General features: G+C 39.9%; 2 long non-coding RNA genes across 5 annotated transcripts in view; one reads left to right on the top strand and one right to left on the bottom strand.

The window, feature by feature from the left end:
- The window catches only part of LOC129398405 (uncharacterized), a 271,713-nt gene that overhangs the window by 200,622 nt on the left and 53,012 nt on the right, over positions 1 to 18,079 (top strand). The window lies entirely within an intron of this gene.
- On the bottom strand, positions 779 to 11,383 carry LOC129398406 (uncharacterized). The gene is made up of 2 exons (XR_008626161.1): positions 11,313 to 11,383; positions 779 to 2,633 (listed from the first exon to the last, which is right to left on the bottom strand). It is a non-coding gene; the product is annotated as an uncharacterized LOC129398406 (long non-coding RNA).

The following is an 18,079-nucleotide window of genomic DNA, read 5'->3' as shown; positions in this document are numbered from 1 at the left end:
ATTTCCGTTTTCCGGGTGAGTGGGTTTGCATTCTAGCTACACTAATGCAATAGTTCTATGTATGAGTAATTTTAGAGCTCCACTCAGCAATTCCAACTCCACTGATAAAGCCTTCTTGTGGCCAAAATAGTATGTTTACCCTTATCAAAAATGCATTTCCATATGAGAGTAAATTGTGACAAACATAATAAAACATTGCGACTAACAATGCTATAAACAAACCCTGATTCTGCTCATGACGATGAGAGCTTTCAGTAATCACATAGTACATGGTTTAAGTATAATTTTCTGATGGCACAATAGCCCCAAGCAATTTTTTTGTTTGTTGTTTTTAAGGCATGTGATATTATTTAGAAAGTACCCATTGTCTGCAAGTCTAATGTTATAGGAACAGGAAGCCTAATAATTCTTCTCTTTCTTTGAACACATTTCTCATTTATCTTACTGGGGTTTCAAAAGAGCCCAGAAGAGGCGACCCTCCCCTGTGTAATCACACGACTCGGTTTTAAGGTCTGCTGCTTTGGGCACCAATTTGTCACTAGCTCCTGCTTAAATGCCCTGAATAATTTAGATACCTGCGGGTGATGGGAGAGACGGTGAATACTGAATCTTCTTCCCAAGCAAAAATACCCAAGTTTTAAGTTTTAGCTGAGAGCAGAAGTATAATTTCTTCTTTTAGTGACTATGGGGTTGGTTGTGCTATTTGCCTTCCCTTACGTTAACCTAAATTTTGACTGTTTGAGAGCATCCTCAAGTCAAAGGAGTTTTCTCTTCTAGCAAAAAAAAAAAAAAAAAAAAAAAAAAAAAGAGGTTATTTCTCTTTCTTTAATATTTAGGGAGGGCAGACTGCTCTCCCTTCTCTTGTTACCCATTTTTTCTCTAGGAAGGGTTGATGATATCAGTGGTCTATGTACTCCAGTTCCCTTCTCTGCTTAATGTAAACCTCCCTCTCCTGCTTCCATTCATTGGATGGAAACCTCTATGTCTTGGCATATACCCGGTCATCACTTCACACTACATTTTCTATTGAACCTACCAAATGAGACTTACCATTCTAGGTTAAAAAAAAAAAAAACTTCTTTTCCATTTAAAATGATTTTTAATACAACCACACTTCACATGAAAAACCTCACAGACTAGCACAATGTCAAGCATTTAGTAGATAATTAATATTTGTTAAATGAAATATTCTTAATCATGAATTTGTCTCATACGTTCAAAGCTTGGGGTGATGTTGCCAGCTGTGAATAAAGATGTGATAGTGTGATACAGATTTACAGGGAGTCGAAGGAACATGTCAATGCTACCATCAGTGGGCAACTTATCAGCACCTGAATCACTTTCCTATGGGATAGAGATCTATTCTATGCAGAAATTGGTCCTTACAGTTTCCAACTAAAGGCAATAGAAAGAAATGTGCATTTAATATCTCCCGCCGGGCACGGTGGCTCACGCCCGTAATCCCAGCACTTTGGGAGGCCGAGACGGGTGGATCAAGAGGTCAGGAGATCGAGACCATCCTGACTAACATGGTGAAACCCCGTCTTTACTAAAAATACAAAAAATTAGCCGGGCGTGGTGGCGGGTGCCTGTAGTCCCAGCTACTGGGGAGGCTGAAGCAGGAGAATGGCGTGAACCCAGGAGGCGGAGCTTGCAGTGAGCCGAGATCGCGCCACTGCACTCCAGCCTGGGCGACAGAGCGAAACTCCATCTCAAATTAAAAAAAAAAAAAAAAAAAAAAAAAAGATAATATCTCCCAATAGATTTTAGGATCGATTCTATCACATGAACTTATCTGAGTATCCAGAAAATAATCAGGCAATAACTGTTCACCTCTAGGAGTGGCTAAAAATATATTCTGTTCATATAGAAAAGATCAGTAATTTCATTTGTTTTATTGTGAGAATAGTTCTACAGATCATGACTGGCTGATAAAGTATTTTTACTGATTAAATCTTGTAATTAGTTACATATGTGCTTGCAAATAGTAACAGGAACAGCAAATAACATTATTTGCATTTACACATATGCTTGCAAATAATAACAGGATCAGCAAGTAACATTATTTGTACTTACCTATATGCTTGCAGATAATCACAGGATCAGCAAGTAACATTATTTGTAAAGGTCCAAGCATGTTACATAATTCAGTGTGAATATCATATTTGACACAATATGAACAAGATAAGTTAGAACAAAATCCAGATGTTTTCTTTTAACTAAAAATGAAAATTGCTGCAGTATTCAAGTTCAAATTTTCTTTTCTTTTCTTTGTTTTTTTTTGAGATGGAGTCTCGCTCTGTCGCCCAGGCTGGAGTGCAGTGGCGCTATCTCGGCTCACTGCAACCTCCGCCTCCCGGGTTCACGCCATTCTCCTGCCTCACCCTTCCGATTAGCTGGGACTACAGGCGCCCACCACCACGCCCGGCTAATTTTTTTTTTTTTTTTTGTATTTTTAGTAGAGAGGGGGTTTCACCGTGTTAGCCAGGATGGTCTCGATCTCCTGACCTCATGATCCGCCCGCCTGGGCCTCCCAAAGTGGTGGGATTACAGGCGTGAGCCACTGCGCTGGGCCTCAAGTTCAAATTTTCAAAATGCTTCAGGAGTTGCACAAATTCTCGGAGTCTTGATTCCTAAATCATAAAAAGAAAGTCATGAACTTCCACTGAGCATAGGTTGAACTTTCCTCTTAATATCCTTCCCAATTTAGTCAGACCTTCCTGCACTTCCCAGATGTGCCAAATAGTAGGATTATATGGATTGCCCTTCCCATCTATCTGTCCTTAAAACATGGAGATTTCTGCTTCCTTTATTTTTTAGTTTTTATTTGAGATAATTTGTCACTGAAAATTGCAAAAATATTGCGAAGAATGCTGCAATCCTTTGTAATAGTTTTACAATTTTCAATGATTCTTGAAATTGATTCATCAACACAGATTCTCCGAGTGTTGACAATTTTCAAATTTGCTTTTGTTTCCCTCTCTCTCTCTCTATACATATAATTGTATTTATATGCACATATATGTATATTATATATACATACATTTTTAATAAACATTTGAAACTAAGTGACAGACATGCTTTCCCTTTACTTGTAAATACTTCAAAGTATATTTTTCTAAAGACAAGAACATTCTTTTATACAATCACAGTATAAATTATCAGCATTAGGAAATTATCATTGATTCTACATTATTCTTTCACATACAATACTTACTTAAATTTAGCCATTTTTTCCCCACTAATGTCCCTTATAGAAAAAGGGGGAAAAATCCAGTTCAAGATCAGACATTGCTTTGATGTCATGTCTCTTTAGACTGCTTTAATCCTTCATGAACTGAATGTTTTTGATGTGCACCGGTCAGTTCTTTTGTGGAATGTCTCTTAATTTGAGTGTGTCTGGTGTTTCCTTGTGGTTAGATTTAGACTGTGCATTTTGGGTAGGAAAGCCACGGTAACAATATTGTGTTCTCAGTGCATCCAAGCAGGAGGTACATGAAGTGTCTTTGCCCCATTACTGATGTTAACTTTAATCACCTCTTGCTGGGTGAGGTGTCAGAGCCCTGGCATCAGAAAGTGGTCCACTCGCAGGTTGGTGAGAAGAATTTACAGACAACAGTATAGGTTTGAAAAAGAAAAGTTTTATTAGAAAGGAAAGGAAGAACGCTGCAGAAGAGTGCAGTGAGGCCCTTCAGCGAGACAGGACTGAGCGTGCCTGTCTCAGGGGTATTTTCCTTAGGGGTATTTATGAACCCTAAAGGGGGGCTTAAGGGTAATTTGGACCATGTAAGCCACATAGGTCATAATAATGATGATCATAATAAATCATAATAAATGATGACATTTGTAGACATTGGTGCCTAAGTCAGCAAGGAATGCACGAGGAGTTTCTATATGCTTGCATTCCAGAGATGTATAGAAATTCTAGTTACTTATAAATTTTTGGGAAAGAAACCTGGAACCAGATGCTTGCTTTAGATAATAGGGAAGTCCAGTTACTTCTGATAAAGATTTTTGCCTCTGGGTGTTCTGCTGGATGGCCACCAGGTGATCTTTGCTCTCTTCATTTTCCCCCTGACAAATATCTTGGTTGAATCTTTTCCGCTTTATATTCCTCCATGCTCACGTCTACCTGCTGCCTATTGTGGTCTCAAGAAAGGGAAAATGGCACAGTGAAGAGGGGCATTGGGTCTGTCTGGCTACTTCCTGCTGAAAGGGGGCATAGAGGGGATAAGTTGCATTTTTCCCTTTCTTGTTCTGTGTCATGAAGGGAATGAAAGATCATGAAAAACTTGTTCGTGGGGAAAGACTGGATTCCAGCAAGAGGCCCCATGTAAATGGAAGTTGCTGTTGCAGGCCGATATTGGGATTGCCTAGTCATCTGTAGGTGGAATCCTTGTAATCTGGAAGATATAAACTTAATGAGAGTTTTAAAGAGGCAGGATCAAATATTAAAAGAAGAATAACGAGGAATAAAGGTCCAAGGAATGGGAGAAGCCAAGTGATTTCTGGAAACCAGTCAGTAAAGGTTTTGGCACGTTTTGGTTACTTTGGGAAAGTGTGTGTAGCCATTTGGCTTATTTGAACATTAATGTTCAAATTAGTGATACAGGAGCTAGAAAGAAATTATTTAGGCAGATAGTGAGAGCAACAGAGTCCTCAGCAGAATTTCTCTTTTAACAAAAAGCAGCCCCAAAAATAATTTCTGTTCTAACAAAGAGCAACCTGAAAAATCGAGCTGTAGGCATAGATAAGCAAGCTGGAAGCTTGCACGGGTGAATGCTGGCAGCTGTGCCAATAGAAAAGGCTACCTGAGAGCCAGGCATGTTCAACACGGGGGCTCCATTTTCCCTTTTCTTTGTCACCACATGTACAGTAAAGCAGCAGGCAACATTGCACCGGCCAGGTAGAGAATTCATCTGCATAATAAAAAATTGGGGTGGGGGTGGCCAGATTCTTGAATGCTATGCAAATGGCATGCCCGGTCCAACCAATCTTTTGCCCTACGTAAATCAGACACCACCTCCTCAAGCTCATCTGTAAAACTTTCTGCATTTCACCATGGAAGTGGCAACCCACTTCTCCAGGACCCTTCCCTCTGCAGGAGATAACTTGTCTCTTTCTTTCACTTATTAAACCTCCACTCTTAACTTTACTCTTCGTGTGTTCACATCCTTGATTTCCTTGGCATGAGTCAACAAACCTTGGGTATTACCCCAGACAAATGATGCCACTTTAGTTTCCACTTTTCCAGACACATTAATGTAGGTGCAACAGGTTTTGCTGACGACAGCACAGACTCCTCCTTGTTCAGCTAGGAGGTATTCCAGGGCTCATCTATTATCAAAAGCCATTCCTGCTAGTGAGTCCAAAGACTTTTCCAGCACCGATAGACTTGCACCAGTTTTTGCTAAGGCTGTTTCAAGGGAGGAGGTAAGTTCCCATAATATGATTTCATGGTAGCTAAAACCTCCCCAAGAGCTGAGGGTTGCGATACCTCCTTTAGGTATTGTCTGCCAGGTTTTTCTACAGGAAAGTTGTGGCTTTTTCCCTTAGAATTAATAAGTGATTTGTGGGAAGTTATTTTGAGACTACATACATATCCAGTATGTCATCAAATTACCACTCATTGATGATTTTTTTCTTCTTCTTTTAAGTTTTTCCTTGCATCTCACAATGTTTTTTCAAAGTAAACTGACAATACCCTTCTTTTCTTTATATAACACATTTTGCAATGGTTTGGGAAGTTCTATTGAAATTGAATTTTTAAATTTTTATTCATCAAGTGTCTACTTGTGAGAATTTGTTAGAAAAATTTTAAACTCTCTATTCCTCTCTTTATGTGTAGAATTATAGCAGATAATTTTAATGCAGTTAAGCTAGTCCTGTAATTCAGCAAAACTGTTTGAAGACTCGTTGATTAAAATGCACTGCCAGTAAATACATAAGAAGGCATCAATTTGATAAATCTCAAAATGGGCTTCCAGGGAAGAGGTGAAAGTGAGAAAACTTGACATATTTAAATTGAGGTGCACTTTTAAGTGAAGATACATGTGCCTCCAGCAAAACAGCTAGCCAAAGCTCTCAATTTGAAATTAAATGTTGATGACTAATTGCTTTCCACATTCTATTTCCTCAAAGTTGCTAGAGTGAATGTTTCTTTGTTTCACAAATACTTATTTGAATAATAGGGCTTTGTGTTTTATTCTGCATAATCTCTTCATCTCTCAGGATGTTCTTTCCCTGCCTTTAACTCTGGGAATGTAAAATTCATTCATGGGTGGCAAATAGAGAAGAGTTGTAGAAGAAATGATGGAACTCCTACTGGGCTGAAGTATGAAATTATTCACCCAAACCAGAAATACATTATTAATTCAGCTCTGTCGAGATTACCTAAAAACTACTTGTGGCTGTATGTTCGCTAAGGATCCCAGTAGGGTGTCGTTTTAAGAGGCTTTTGCACTCAACAGAATATATCATCTCAATGACTTCAGTGGAAGCTCTTTAATAAGGTGGTCCATTCTCGTAAAGCTCCACTAGATCAGCAAAAAGCACCATATACCTGTAGCATGCTAGCTCCCAACCTTGACTCTACATTGTAACCACCTGGCTCCCATTCTGAGACTCTACTGGTATTGGTCTGAGTCTAATGGCCTGGCATTTAAGGCTTTTAAAAGCTCCCCAGGTCATTCTAATGGGCAGCCAAGGATGGGAACCACTTCTGTAGAAGGTTTTTATTTCCCCCTTAAGGCCTAAGAAATAAAATTCTAGTCTCCCTATTTATGCAGATTTCTGTGAATTACTATACTTTCCAGATCCCCCACTAGTGTATTTCTATACAGAGGGTGAATAAAAAAACAATTTTTCTAAGCTGTTTTGTACACTAGGGGTTGCTAAAAACTTCACAGACTAATGGACTAAAAAATATCTTATTTGGCTTAAGTTTCACCTAAGAGAGTAATGAATTAGAAATATTTTATTCTCCTCATTTAGTTCCACCGTACCTGTCACATCATGACTTCCTCTTCACATTTGTTTCCATCACTATGATGCTTTCAGATATTGGCAGCTAAATGAGCTGGTTCTGGGGTTGTTATAATTATTTTAGTAGTGTTTATCGAGTGCCTCCTAGCTACCAAATGCTTCATGCATAACTTCTAAAATTTTATTTTAAGCAGAAAATCATCAGCTTGAAATAACTAAGAGAAAGCCAGGATTAGAACCTGGGTCTGAGAGGTTCCAACATCATTACTGTGTCTACTGATGAAGACCCTGTAAAAGACATTTTCCCTCTGTTAATTAGTCCAACACACAGCCCATTCCTTCTCTTGGCAATTGTTATTGGCTTAGAGGTGACCATGGATCTCCTGGGAAAAAACTCAGCTATATTCCATGGTTGAAAGATACTTTAATGCTGCCTTTCTCCTGCAAAATATGAGTAAGGAGGCACAGAGCCTTGATTTCTGCTGGCTGCCATTTTATGACATGTGGGAAAAAACAAACAAAAAAACCCGAATTTAAAGGCAATGCTGAGAACAATGGAAAGTTCCAAAAAGTCAGCAGTGGGGCCAACATTATCCATAGGCAGCTGCCTACATAAGTGATTTCATGGGCACTAGAAGGATTTCCCAAAACAACTCCTTTCTGCTCTTAGGTGCCTGGAATTCCCTTAAAGGAGAGACTCTGATTAGGTATTTAAAATGAAGACTTAATATGCAGACAACTTGGAACAAGGTAACTCACTGACTCATATCCAGTGGTTGACACAAGAATATTTTCTGGGAGCAGATTTGGAGGTGAACACACAGAGATGCAGATGGCAGGAAAGAGGTAGAGAAAGAGACGCTGAAAAGGAAGGTGGTGGTTGGCAGGAGGCTGGATGGTTCTAGGACTAGCGCCAGGAGAGGTCATGGAATTTGTCTCCCCAGCAATATATTCTGGCTGAAATGGCTTCCATATCCTCCTGTTTGAACAAATGCAGGTGGCCTAAAGGATTTCTCAGGGATGCTTTTTTTCTTTTTTGGTGTACATTTCTATGAATTTTAACACGTGTATAGATTCATGTGAACACTGCCATAATCAGGATAAAGAACAGCTCCACCACCTCAATAAAGCACCTCATGCTGTATTTTGTGGTCATCACCTTCCCCACCTATAATCCCTGGCAACCTCTGACCTGTCTTCCAGTGCTTTGTTTGAGACCATCAAATAAATAGAATAATACAATCTGTAAATTTTTGAGACTAGCTTCCTTTTACTAAGCATAGTGTTATCCAGGCTGTCATGTGTATCAATAGCTTGTTCCTTTTTACTGCTGAGTACAATTTCATTGTATGTATCGACCACGGCCTATTTATTCATCCATTAGTTGAAGAACATTTGGATGGTGGAAGAGAATATCTTTGTCTTATTCCGAATTAAGGGGCGTTCAGTCTTTCAGCATGGAGTAGGATGTTAGCTGTAGGGTTTTTGTAGACACCCTTTACAGAGTTGAGGAAGTTCTCTTTTATTCTTAGTTTGCTGAAAGTTTTTACCATGAATACGTGTTCTAGTTTGCCAAATGCTTTTTCTGCTTAAATTGATATGATCATGTGTTTTCTTCTTCTTCATACTGATAGTTTGACAGATTCCATTGATTCATTTTTGATGAACAAACCTTACATTCTTAGGATAAATTGCCCTTGCCATGGTGTATTGTTCCTTTTAATGTATTGTTGGATTTGAATTTGTTGATGAATGTTGCTGAAATATTTTGTTGATTGTGTTTGTGTCTATGTTCATGAAGGATACTGGTCTGAAATTTTATTGTACTGTCTTTGCCCAGTTTTGGTACCAAGGTAATGCTGGCTTCATAAAATGAGTTGTGAAATGTTCCCTCTTCTTTTGTTTTCTGGAAGAGAATGTGTAGAATTAATGTTATTTCGTCTTTAAATGTTTGATAGAATTTGCCCACCAAACCATCTGGGCCTGGAGATTACTTTTTCAGGAGGTCTTAATCTAAAAATTTATTTGTAGATAAATTATTTATCTTATTTATTTTTTGATAAAAGTACAGATATAGTACTATTCAGGTTATCTACTTCATCAAAGATGAGCTTTGATAGTTTGAGGAATTACCTCGTTAAATCTAAGTTGCCATATTTATATGTGTAGAGTTGCCTGTTGTATTGCTTGCTATCCTTTTAATGTCTGTGGGGCTTGTAATGATTTCCTCTCTTTCATTTATGATCATGGTAATTTGTTTCTTTTTTGTCTCTTTTCTCCTTCTCTCCTTTTTCTAACAGTCTTGCTAAAAACTTACCATTTTTATTGCTCTTTCCAAAAAAAACCAAGCTTTTGTCTCACTAGTTTTGCTTTTCTGTTTTCAACTTCATTTACTTCTGCCATTTATTTTTTTTCTTCTGTTTGCTTAGTTTTATTTTGCTCTTATTTTCTACTTTCTTAAGGAGAAATTTCCATTGTTGATTTGAGACTTTTTTCTTTTCTAATATAAGCATTTAATGGCTTACATTTTCTGCAAAGCACTTATTTCCCGGAGCCCTCAAATTACTCCTCACTGCCTTCTTTCCAAGATTTGTAACTTCATTCAGCAGGAGACACAAGGTGTGGTATGCTTCCTCTGTCTGACCCAGAACTGTCTAGTCTTTGAAAATAAAATTTTTCTAGGAATTTTCTGCCAAAGAAAATTCCTCTATTTCCAAGCACACACACCAGCAAGATAAAAGTATGGCATTTTTCTGGTGGTTTGCCAGAAGTGCATGCTTAAAGCTAATGGCTACCAAGATAAACTTTTTTTCATGATTGGTGCTTAGCTTTTGAACAATTTATTATTATTATTATTAATTATTCCTCCAAACTTCTGTTATAGAGGATATACTGTTAACCTCTCTTTAGAGAAGAAAGCCAATGCCCTCACAAGAGACATCTTTTGGATGGAGTGTCTAAAGGCTCAGTCAAGCCCCCAGTTCAAATGGCACAGGAGAAAAAAAATTGATCCCCCGTAGACATTCCTATGGCCTACCTAGTTTGTTCTTTAATCCATTTGGCTTGACCTAGAAGTAGCAAGTTAGTTCCAATGAATTGAGATAGGGAATCTCACTGCACTATTTGTCTTCCAGTGTTTGTAAAGGAAAAAAGTCAGGGAATGAGCCAGGATTATGCTTTGGAATCCCGAGGCCACTGGTTATTGCTCTTTATTCTCCTTCGTCAATGATACAAGGATACCTTGTAATCACTCTGTCTCCACCCCAGCCACATATGTTTTAATATTTAGTATTTGCATTGGCTAGGAAAGCATCATTTCTACTGCTAATCTATCTGTGTAGTCATGGTCAAGATTTTCTTTGTTAATTCATATAGAAATCAATATAGGCTGGTGCAGTGGCTCATGCTTGTAATCCCAGAACTTTGGGAGGTAGAGGCAGGTGGATCACTTGAGCTCAGGAGTTTGAGACCAGCCTGGGCAACATGGTAAAACCCTGTCTCTACTAAAAATATAAAAATTAGCTGGGCATGGTGGCTTATGCCTGTGGTCCCAGTTACTCGGGAGGCTGAGGTGGGAGGATCTCTTGAGCCAAGGAGATAGAAGCTGCAATAAGCTGCGATCACGCCACTGCACTCCAGCCTGGGCAACAGAATGAGACCCTGTCTCAAAAAAAAATTTTATAAACAGTGCACAATCACTCAGATGAATGTGTGAGGCCCCACCTTATATACATCAGCCCCTGAAATCCCACATTTTGTCACAATGGTATAGGCTGAGTCTTTCCATTAGTGAAGACAGACTACAAGAACCCCCTTCAAAAGCAGAAATCAAGACATTTTCCCATCATTATTGCAACTCCATAATTTGATCTTTGGTTGTAATAATAAGAGTTGAGCTTTGAGGCTGCTTTCTGAACATTTGGATAAGCAAATTAAAATAAACCTAGCAACTGGACAGCTATTTTCTGCCACTGAGCAGCTTATAGAGGATCACCATATGTGTTTTATACCTAGAATATCAATTTTTAAAAAATTTAACCCAGAAAAAAATTTGAACCCAGAAAAAATGAATTAAGCCCTAAAATGATTCTCAACCTCATCCAAATTTTCTTGGATGATTTATGAGAATCCCGTGAAATCCTAGAGCATCTTCACTACAACCGCCAATCATATTTGGGCAACAGATGTGCAGAAGTGACAGTTAGTAGAGAATTCTGGTTAACAGAATGTCAGCTATTCAAGAGTTCACTTAGGCACCAGGAAGAATTTATTTAAATATTGACGTGGATGACAACCCCTTCATCTGAAATACACATGAACTCACTGACCTGCCTGAAACTCCTCTCCTGTGCCTGTAGTCATCTCCCGGCAGCATCTTGGCCACAGATTGTCACCATCTGGATCATAATACAGGAAAAACATGATGCTTAGTAAAACTGAGATGAAGGTGATATCAGGAGCTGTCAGCATCATAATATCTACGTACTGGGAAGAGACGTGAACTTGCCTTTTGCAAAGAAGTTCTGATTTCCTCAGCAATGAGTCCAGGCTTCCTGTACCAATTGCTCAGACAGCATCATGTTTTCTTGTTTTCTTGTGACTTGCTGAGAGCCTGAGGTATCTTGAATTTTATTTATCTCCTAAATCATAGAAGGAAGTAGAGAAGTCTGTAATTACTAGTACCTCATATTCACCGGAATCCTGGTGAGGGGACCCCACCATGCCTTTTCATCGGCCACAGCATTCCCTGCTTAGATGTTTTCCAGCCTTTTCTTTTCCTGTGACCATAGGTTTTTCTGTTACAGCATGATATACTAGATCTGACCGGGCTCCTACTAGTCCCATGGGCAAGCCAAAGGTTCTTCTCTTCCCGTTGGAGGTTCTAATTCTACTGACTCTCTCCTCTCTGGCTCCCTTCACCTTGGGAAAAAAACACACATGAACCAAGACAGCTTCCACGTCATTAAGTTACATGTGATTGGTAACCAAAAATTTACCAATCACAGATAGGCTAATTAGTTTATGGAAACACAGGTTGAGTCAAGACAGGCCGTATGTAATTTTCTATGTAGATGTGTGTAGTTATTCCTTGTATCTTTTCCTAAGCACCCTCTTCCTGCTTGGGATGTAAGATCCAGCCTGTGCGGCTGTTACAGGTCTTTCAGCCAAAATTCCTTGGCACAGGTTTTGATGGTCAGTTTTATTGATTCAGAAACTTAATTTTTTTTTTACTTCAGTGTATATTCATGTCTGGAAGAGGGACTCACTTAAGCTAAACTAACAATAGATTTATAAACTAGATTATCTATGCATTATTAATTTATAGGCAGATTCAGATGTAGCTAAAAAGCCACATCTGATAACCAGTAAGTGGCAATCCCTAAACTAAGGTTTAGACTTATTGGAGAAAGGCTGAGATGGAGCAGAAGGTTATTTGATGATGTGCTATCTGAATAATCAAAATGAGATGACCCTAAGACAGTGGTTTCAACCAGGGGTGGTTTTGGCTCCAAGGAGGCATTTGGCAATGTCTGGAGACATTTTTGATTGTCACAGTTGGAAAGGAGGGTGCTATTGGCATCTGCTGGGTAGAGGCCAGGGACACTGCTCAACATCCTCTGATGCACAGCACAGGCCCCTGCAAAAAAGAATTATTCACTCCAACTATGAATAGCGCTGAGGTTGAGAAATGCTGCCTTAAAAGAGAGCTCTACCTGGGCCTTAGACTTCTTTTGTCATTTTCTCCTTCTCTGCATGGAGGCGAAACACAGCAAAGCATAACAAACAAAACTCCTCAATAAATCAAATCAAATCATTAACTTCCCTATGGAGCCAACAAAATGCTAGCTATTAAATGTCCCAGTTGTTCCACAGAATTAGCTGTGAATGCTTTCTGGCACATTTATTCCTCCTCTGAGTGAGAGGTGACAGCATCATTTAAGAATATGTATTTCTTTTCAGGCATCGTATGCATGAGAGGAGGAAACATGCTGGGAGGAAAAATCTTGGGGTTCTGATCAAGTCACAAAAGGGCAAAAAGCACACACTCCAGGCTGGGTGAATGCACAGAGAACTGTCCACAAGGAAAGATTAAATAATTACTGTTAAATAGCTCATCAAAGCTTTGGGGGTGGGGGTAAAAAGATAAGCTTCTTTAAGGAGAGTCCTGCTGCAAACAAGAAATGCAAGCTTCTCCTGAAAGCTTTTGGATTGGGGTGAGTAGGGAGGGGTTAGGATAGAGGTCAGGGCCTGGGGAGTTAGAGCTGCAGGTTGGGGAGATAGCCGGAGAGCCATGGTGAGAACAGGAGGAGGATTTTCTGGATTCGGGGTGGTGGAGTAGCTGGAGCTGACATAGGCCCCTGCCCTTTGGATATTACTGTGGTCCTGCCAGTGACCTCCCCCAACAGGGCCATACCCCAAGGTTTCAAGTCCTTTGTAAGAGTCAGGCAAGTTGATCCCAAATGATACAACGCAGCAAAGCAGCATTGGCTCCCCAGGCATCATGACCAGACCCAGAGGAGACACATGGAGAAACAGGGGTTGCCCCAGGGCAGGCAATGCTGACGTTAGTAGAAAGCTGGAGGTCTGGGGCTGCAGGCAGGCACAGAGCTGGGTGGCTTCAGATGATACTCGGGCCTGCCAGTGGAAGGCTGTGGGACTCTGAGCCCCATCTCCATTTCTGTAAAATGAGGAAGTTAGATTAAATCACAGAACAGATTTTTCCCTACTCTGAAGTGTCTGGTTTTATCATTCATATCTACCGCATACTGTTCATCAGCTGGTGCCTACACTTTTAACCTCAACTTCCTTTCACTAGCTTTGCTCTGTCCTCAAGTTAATGGTTAAATCTGAAAAACATTTTTTTAAATCCAAAGGTAATTGTTTTGAAAAAATAATAATACAGTTTTGAGGGGGCCTTTGTCTGGGTTTGGCCTCCCCCAGAACCCAAGCTGGAGATAAGGATTGAATATAAGCACTTTTCTTGTGAGATGATCCCTGGAAACACCGGTAGATATAGGGAAGTGAGACAGGGAAGGGACAGGAAGAAAATGAAGCATGTTTTGTGCAGTCAGGCCATGCTGGAGCTCATCTGCTCTGAGGCCACAAACTCCTTTTTACAGGCTGAAATGTCCCTGGGCAGAGAGTCACAAGTGTTCATGGTTAGCAGTCTTTGGTGTATAGAGGTGAGTGCCACATGATATGGATGACTGGTTCATAGCATCTGCTGCTAGGCCTGCAGGCAGGAGTGAGTTGGGAGCCCAGTGGCTGTGTTCTCATGTACAGTGTAGCTTGGCCTTGAGACTGAAATGAAAGGCAGCTTATCTCAGAGCTATAGGCTGCTCTTGGGGTCATGGAGATCGGGACTGAGAAAGCTAACCCCAAAAGAAGGCAAGGAAGAGCAAGAGCTCCCAGGGGAATGAGGCCAGAGGGTGTGAGGCAGCACTCTCTATGTGCAGGTGGCAGGTGGACTTAGGGTGAGCAAGAGCAGCAGAAGCTTCACCTCTAGACTTCCCTGAAGCAGTGGGAGGGTAAACTCCACCTAGGAGAAATTTCTCATTGATGTGTCCTGGCCAGAAGATGGGAAGTGAAGGTCTTTCTCTTACAAAGAGCAATGCAAGTAAACAATTCAGAGGTGTTCAAGGCAGTTTAGTTACCTTTAGTCTGCAGCCCCCAAAGCCCTGAGGGCATTGGATTATTGAATGAGGTCTGAGAATTCACACAGACCCTAAGCATTGTCCTATATATTGAATAAATGTAATGCCTGGCACTTATATGTACTATAATATTTCAAATACAAATTCTTTTAAAAGTATGACTGATTATACAATAATCTTTAGTCATGTATTTTTTAAATTAATGAATAACAATACATGCATACATGGGGTTATAAAATTATTATGACTTTTAGAAGAAACTGCAGTTATGGAACTTTACACGCATATCATTTCATCTGACCCTCACAAAAACCCTCTGAGGCAAGCACTGTAGTATCTCCATTTTGCAGAGGTTAACTAAGGCTCAGAGAAGTTAGATGACTTACCTGAAGTCACAAAGCTAGAAATTGGAGGATCCAACTTAAGACCTGTTGTGCTGCCTCTGCACTGCACACTTCCAGTGTAAATTCATGTACAAATAAGTACACATGTACAAAATAATCTAAAAGAACAAGATAATCAAAATAACCAAAAAACTAAGAGTTGAACTACCATTCGGCCCAGCAATCCAATTATTGGATATACACTCTCAGGAAAATGAATCATTCTACCAAAAGGACACATGAACCCGTATGTTCATTGCAATGCTACTCACAATAGCAAAAACATGGAATCAACCCAGGTGCCCATCAACAGTGGCCTTGGTATTTAAAATGTGGTACATATATACCATGGAATACTATGTAGCCATAAAGAAGAATGAAATCACATCTTACGCCACAATATGGATGCAGCTGGAGGCCATTTTCCTAAGTAAACTAATACACAAACAGAAAACCAAATACCATGTGTTCTCACTTATAAGTGAGAGCTAAACATTGGGTACACATGTACATAATGATGGGAACAATAGACAAGGGGGACTACTATAGAAAGGTGGGGCAAAGACTGAAAAACTACCTATTGGGTACCATGCTCACTATGTTGATTATGGGCTCAATCATACCCCAAACCTTAGCATCACGCAATATACCTTCGTAACAAACCTGCACATGTACCCTCTAATCCTAAAATAAAAGTTGAAAAAGAAAAAAAAGCCACAAAGTTTTAAACGTGTCTTTAAAGGATTTTAAAGGAATCTCTTAAGTGAATCAGGAAAATGGAATTAATGCAGTGATTCTCAACTGGGGGCAATTTTGTCTTCAGGGGACATTTGGCCACGTGTGGAGATATTTTTGTTGTTGTCACAACTGAGGGATGCTACTGGCATTCAGTGAATAGAGATCAGGGATGCTGCTAAATGTCCTACCAGGCACAGGACAGTCCCCCACGACAAAGAATTATCTAGCCAAAATGTCAACAGCACCAATTTTGGTTTGATTCTGTAAGTGGAACTCCTAAAGGCCAGGCCAGAGCACCTGAGCCTTTCTGTTACTCTGACTCCCTTATTTGGGTAAAACCAAAAGAAGGCCCCGATGCCCTGGCTGTGCTCATGGAGCACATCAGGCACTCTCCCTGTGTGCTGTCTTCCGGCCCTGGACGTGGCTTCTACACCAAGAACAAGCTGCTTTCATCAGTGTCCTTTTGGGTAATATATTTTTAAAATGTTTACCAAGTAACTGGAAGGTAAAAAATTAGAGAATAATTGAGAAAATATCCGTCCATGTCCATTTGTTCTTGGAAATCATGACCAGCATTACAGCCACAAAGAGCAAGGTTGGCGTTCCAAGTACCAGTATATAATGAGGGACAGGAAGCACCTACCTCGCTGGCCACTGCATGTTGCTCTGTACATTGTGCTTGCCAAAACCAGGTCTGTCATCATTATCCTGTTAGATACTGTGGTATGGGTCTTGCCCCTAAAAGCTGTAGTCTCACCATTTCAACTCCTTAAAATCATCTTATCGACATATACTTTAATGCCCACTTCACTTATGGCATCATATTGGAGGGTTTGGTTTTTTCTCTAATTGATCCTTATTAATTTTCAAAGTTCTGGCAGGAAATATCATATTAGTAAGAACTGAGCCAAATCTATTACCTTGAAAAATCATCCATCTTTTCACTCATTAATTCATTCCCTATTCATTGAGCCCTTTACTACACTAAGTAGGATTGCTGGGTCCTATAGTATACACACATCAGGTTCTGTGTAAGCTTACAATTACAAAAACAAAGACAGCAGCTCACCATCTAGCTAGCTGAGATAGAATTACTTTTAACACTGCTGACTGGGAGTGGTGGCCTGTAATCCCAGCACTTTGGGAGGCTGAGGTGGGCGGATCACCTGAGGTCAAGAATTCGAGACCAGCCTGGCCAACATTGTGAAACCCCATCTCTACCCAAAATACAAAAAATTAGCTGGGCGTGGTGGCAGCCACCTGTAATCCCAGCTACTCAGGAGGCTGAGGCAGGAGAATAGCTTGAATCTGGGAGGTGGAGGTTGCAGTGAGCCGAGTTCACATCATTGCACTCTAGCCTGGGTGAACAACAACAACAACAACAACAACAACAAAAAGGAAAAGAAGAAAAAGCTGCCACATAACTTATGATTTAGCAATTGCATTTTTCAGGGGCTAGCTAAAGAAATGTCCACACATATGTGGAAAGATGCAGCTACAAATGTTTACTGTAGTATGACTGGGCTAAAAAAAATGGAAACAACCCAAATATTCATCAATATAATAATTGCTAAATAAAATGTGGTATATGCACACTACGCAATTTTATATAGCTGTTAATAGAAAGGATCTACTTCCATAGGTAAAAATACAGACAGGTCTCTAGGACACAGAGTCTTGGAGAGAAGGACCCTAGAGATACACACCAAACTCATAGCAGTAGTTACCCCTAGACACGTGGGAGGAGAGGGAACATGAATGAAGAATTGTGGTCAAAAAAGAGGTTAACCTTTTTTCCCCCAATATCATTTATTGAAGAGCCATCCTTTCTCCATTGTGTGTTCTTGGCACCCTGTTGACGTTCAGTTGGCTGTAAATGTGTGGATTTATTTCTGGTCTGTTTATTCTGTTCCACTGGTCCATATGTCTGTTTTTATGCCAGTACCATACTGTTTTGATTACTGTAGCTTTGCAATATATTTTGAAATCAGGAAGTGTGATGCCTCTAGCTTTGTTCTTCTTGCTCAAGATTATTTGGCTATTTGGGGACTTTTATGGTTTCATATGAATTTTAGGATTACTTTTTCTATTTCTATGAAAAATCCCATTCGAATTTTGATAGGATTTACATTGAAACTGTAGATTGCTTTGGGTAGTGATATAGTTTGGATATATGTCCCCTCCAAATTTCAAATTTCATGCTGAAATTGGATCTCTAATGTTGGAGGTGGGGCCTGGTGAGAGGTGTTTTGGTCATGGGGGGTGGATCTCTCATGACTAGCCTGGTGCTGTCCTTGGGGTAATGAGTGACTTCTCACT

The sequence above is a fragment of the Pan paniscus genome, chromosome 6 (assembly GCF_029289425.2).
Source record: "Pan paniscus chromosome 6, NHGRI_mPanPan1-v2.0_pri, whole genome shotgun sequence".
NCBI lineage: Eukaryota > Metazoa > Chordata > Mammalia > Primates > Hominidae > Pan > Pan paniscus.
The sequence above is the reverse complement of the archived record's forward strand: the minus strand, read 5'-3'. Positions and strand labels throughout refer to the sequence as shown.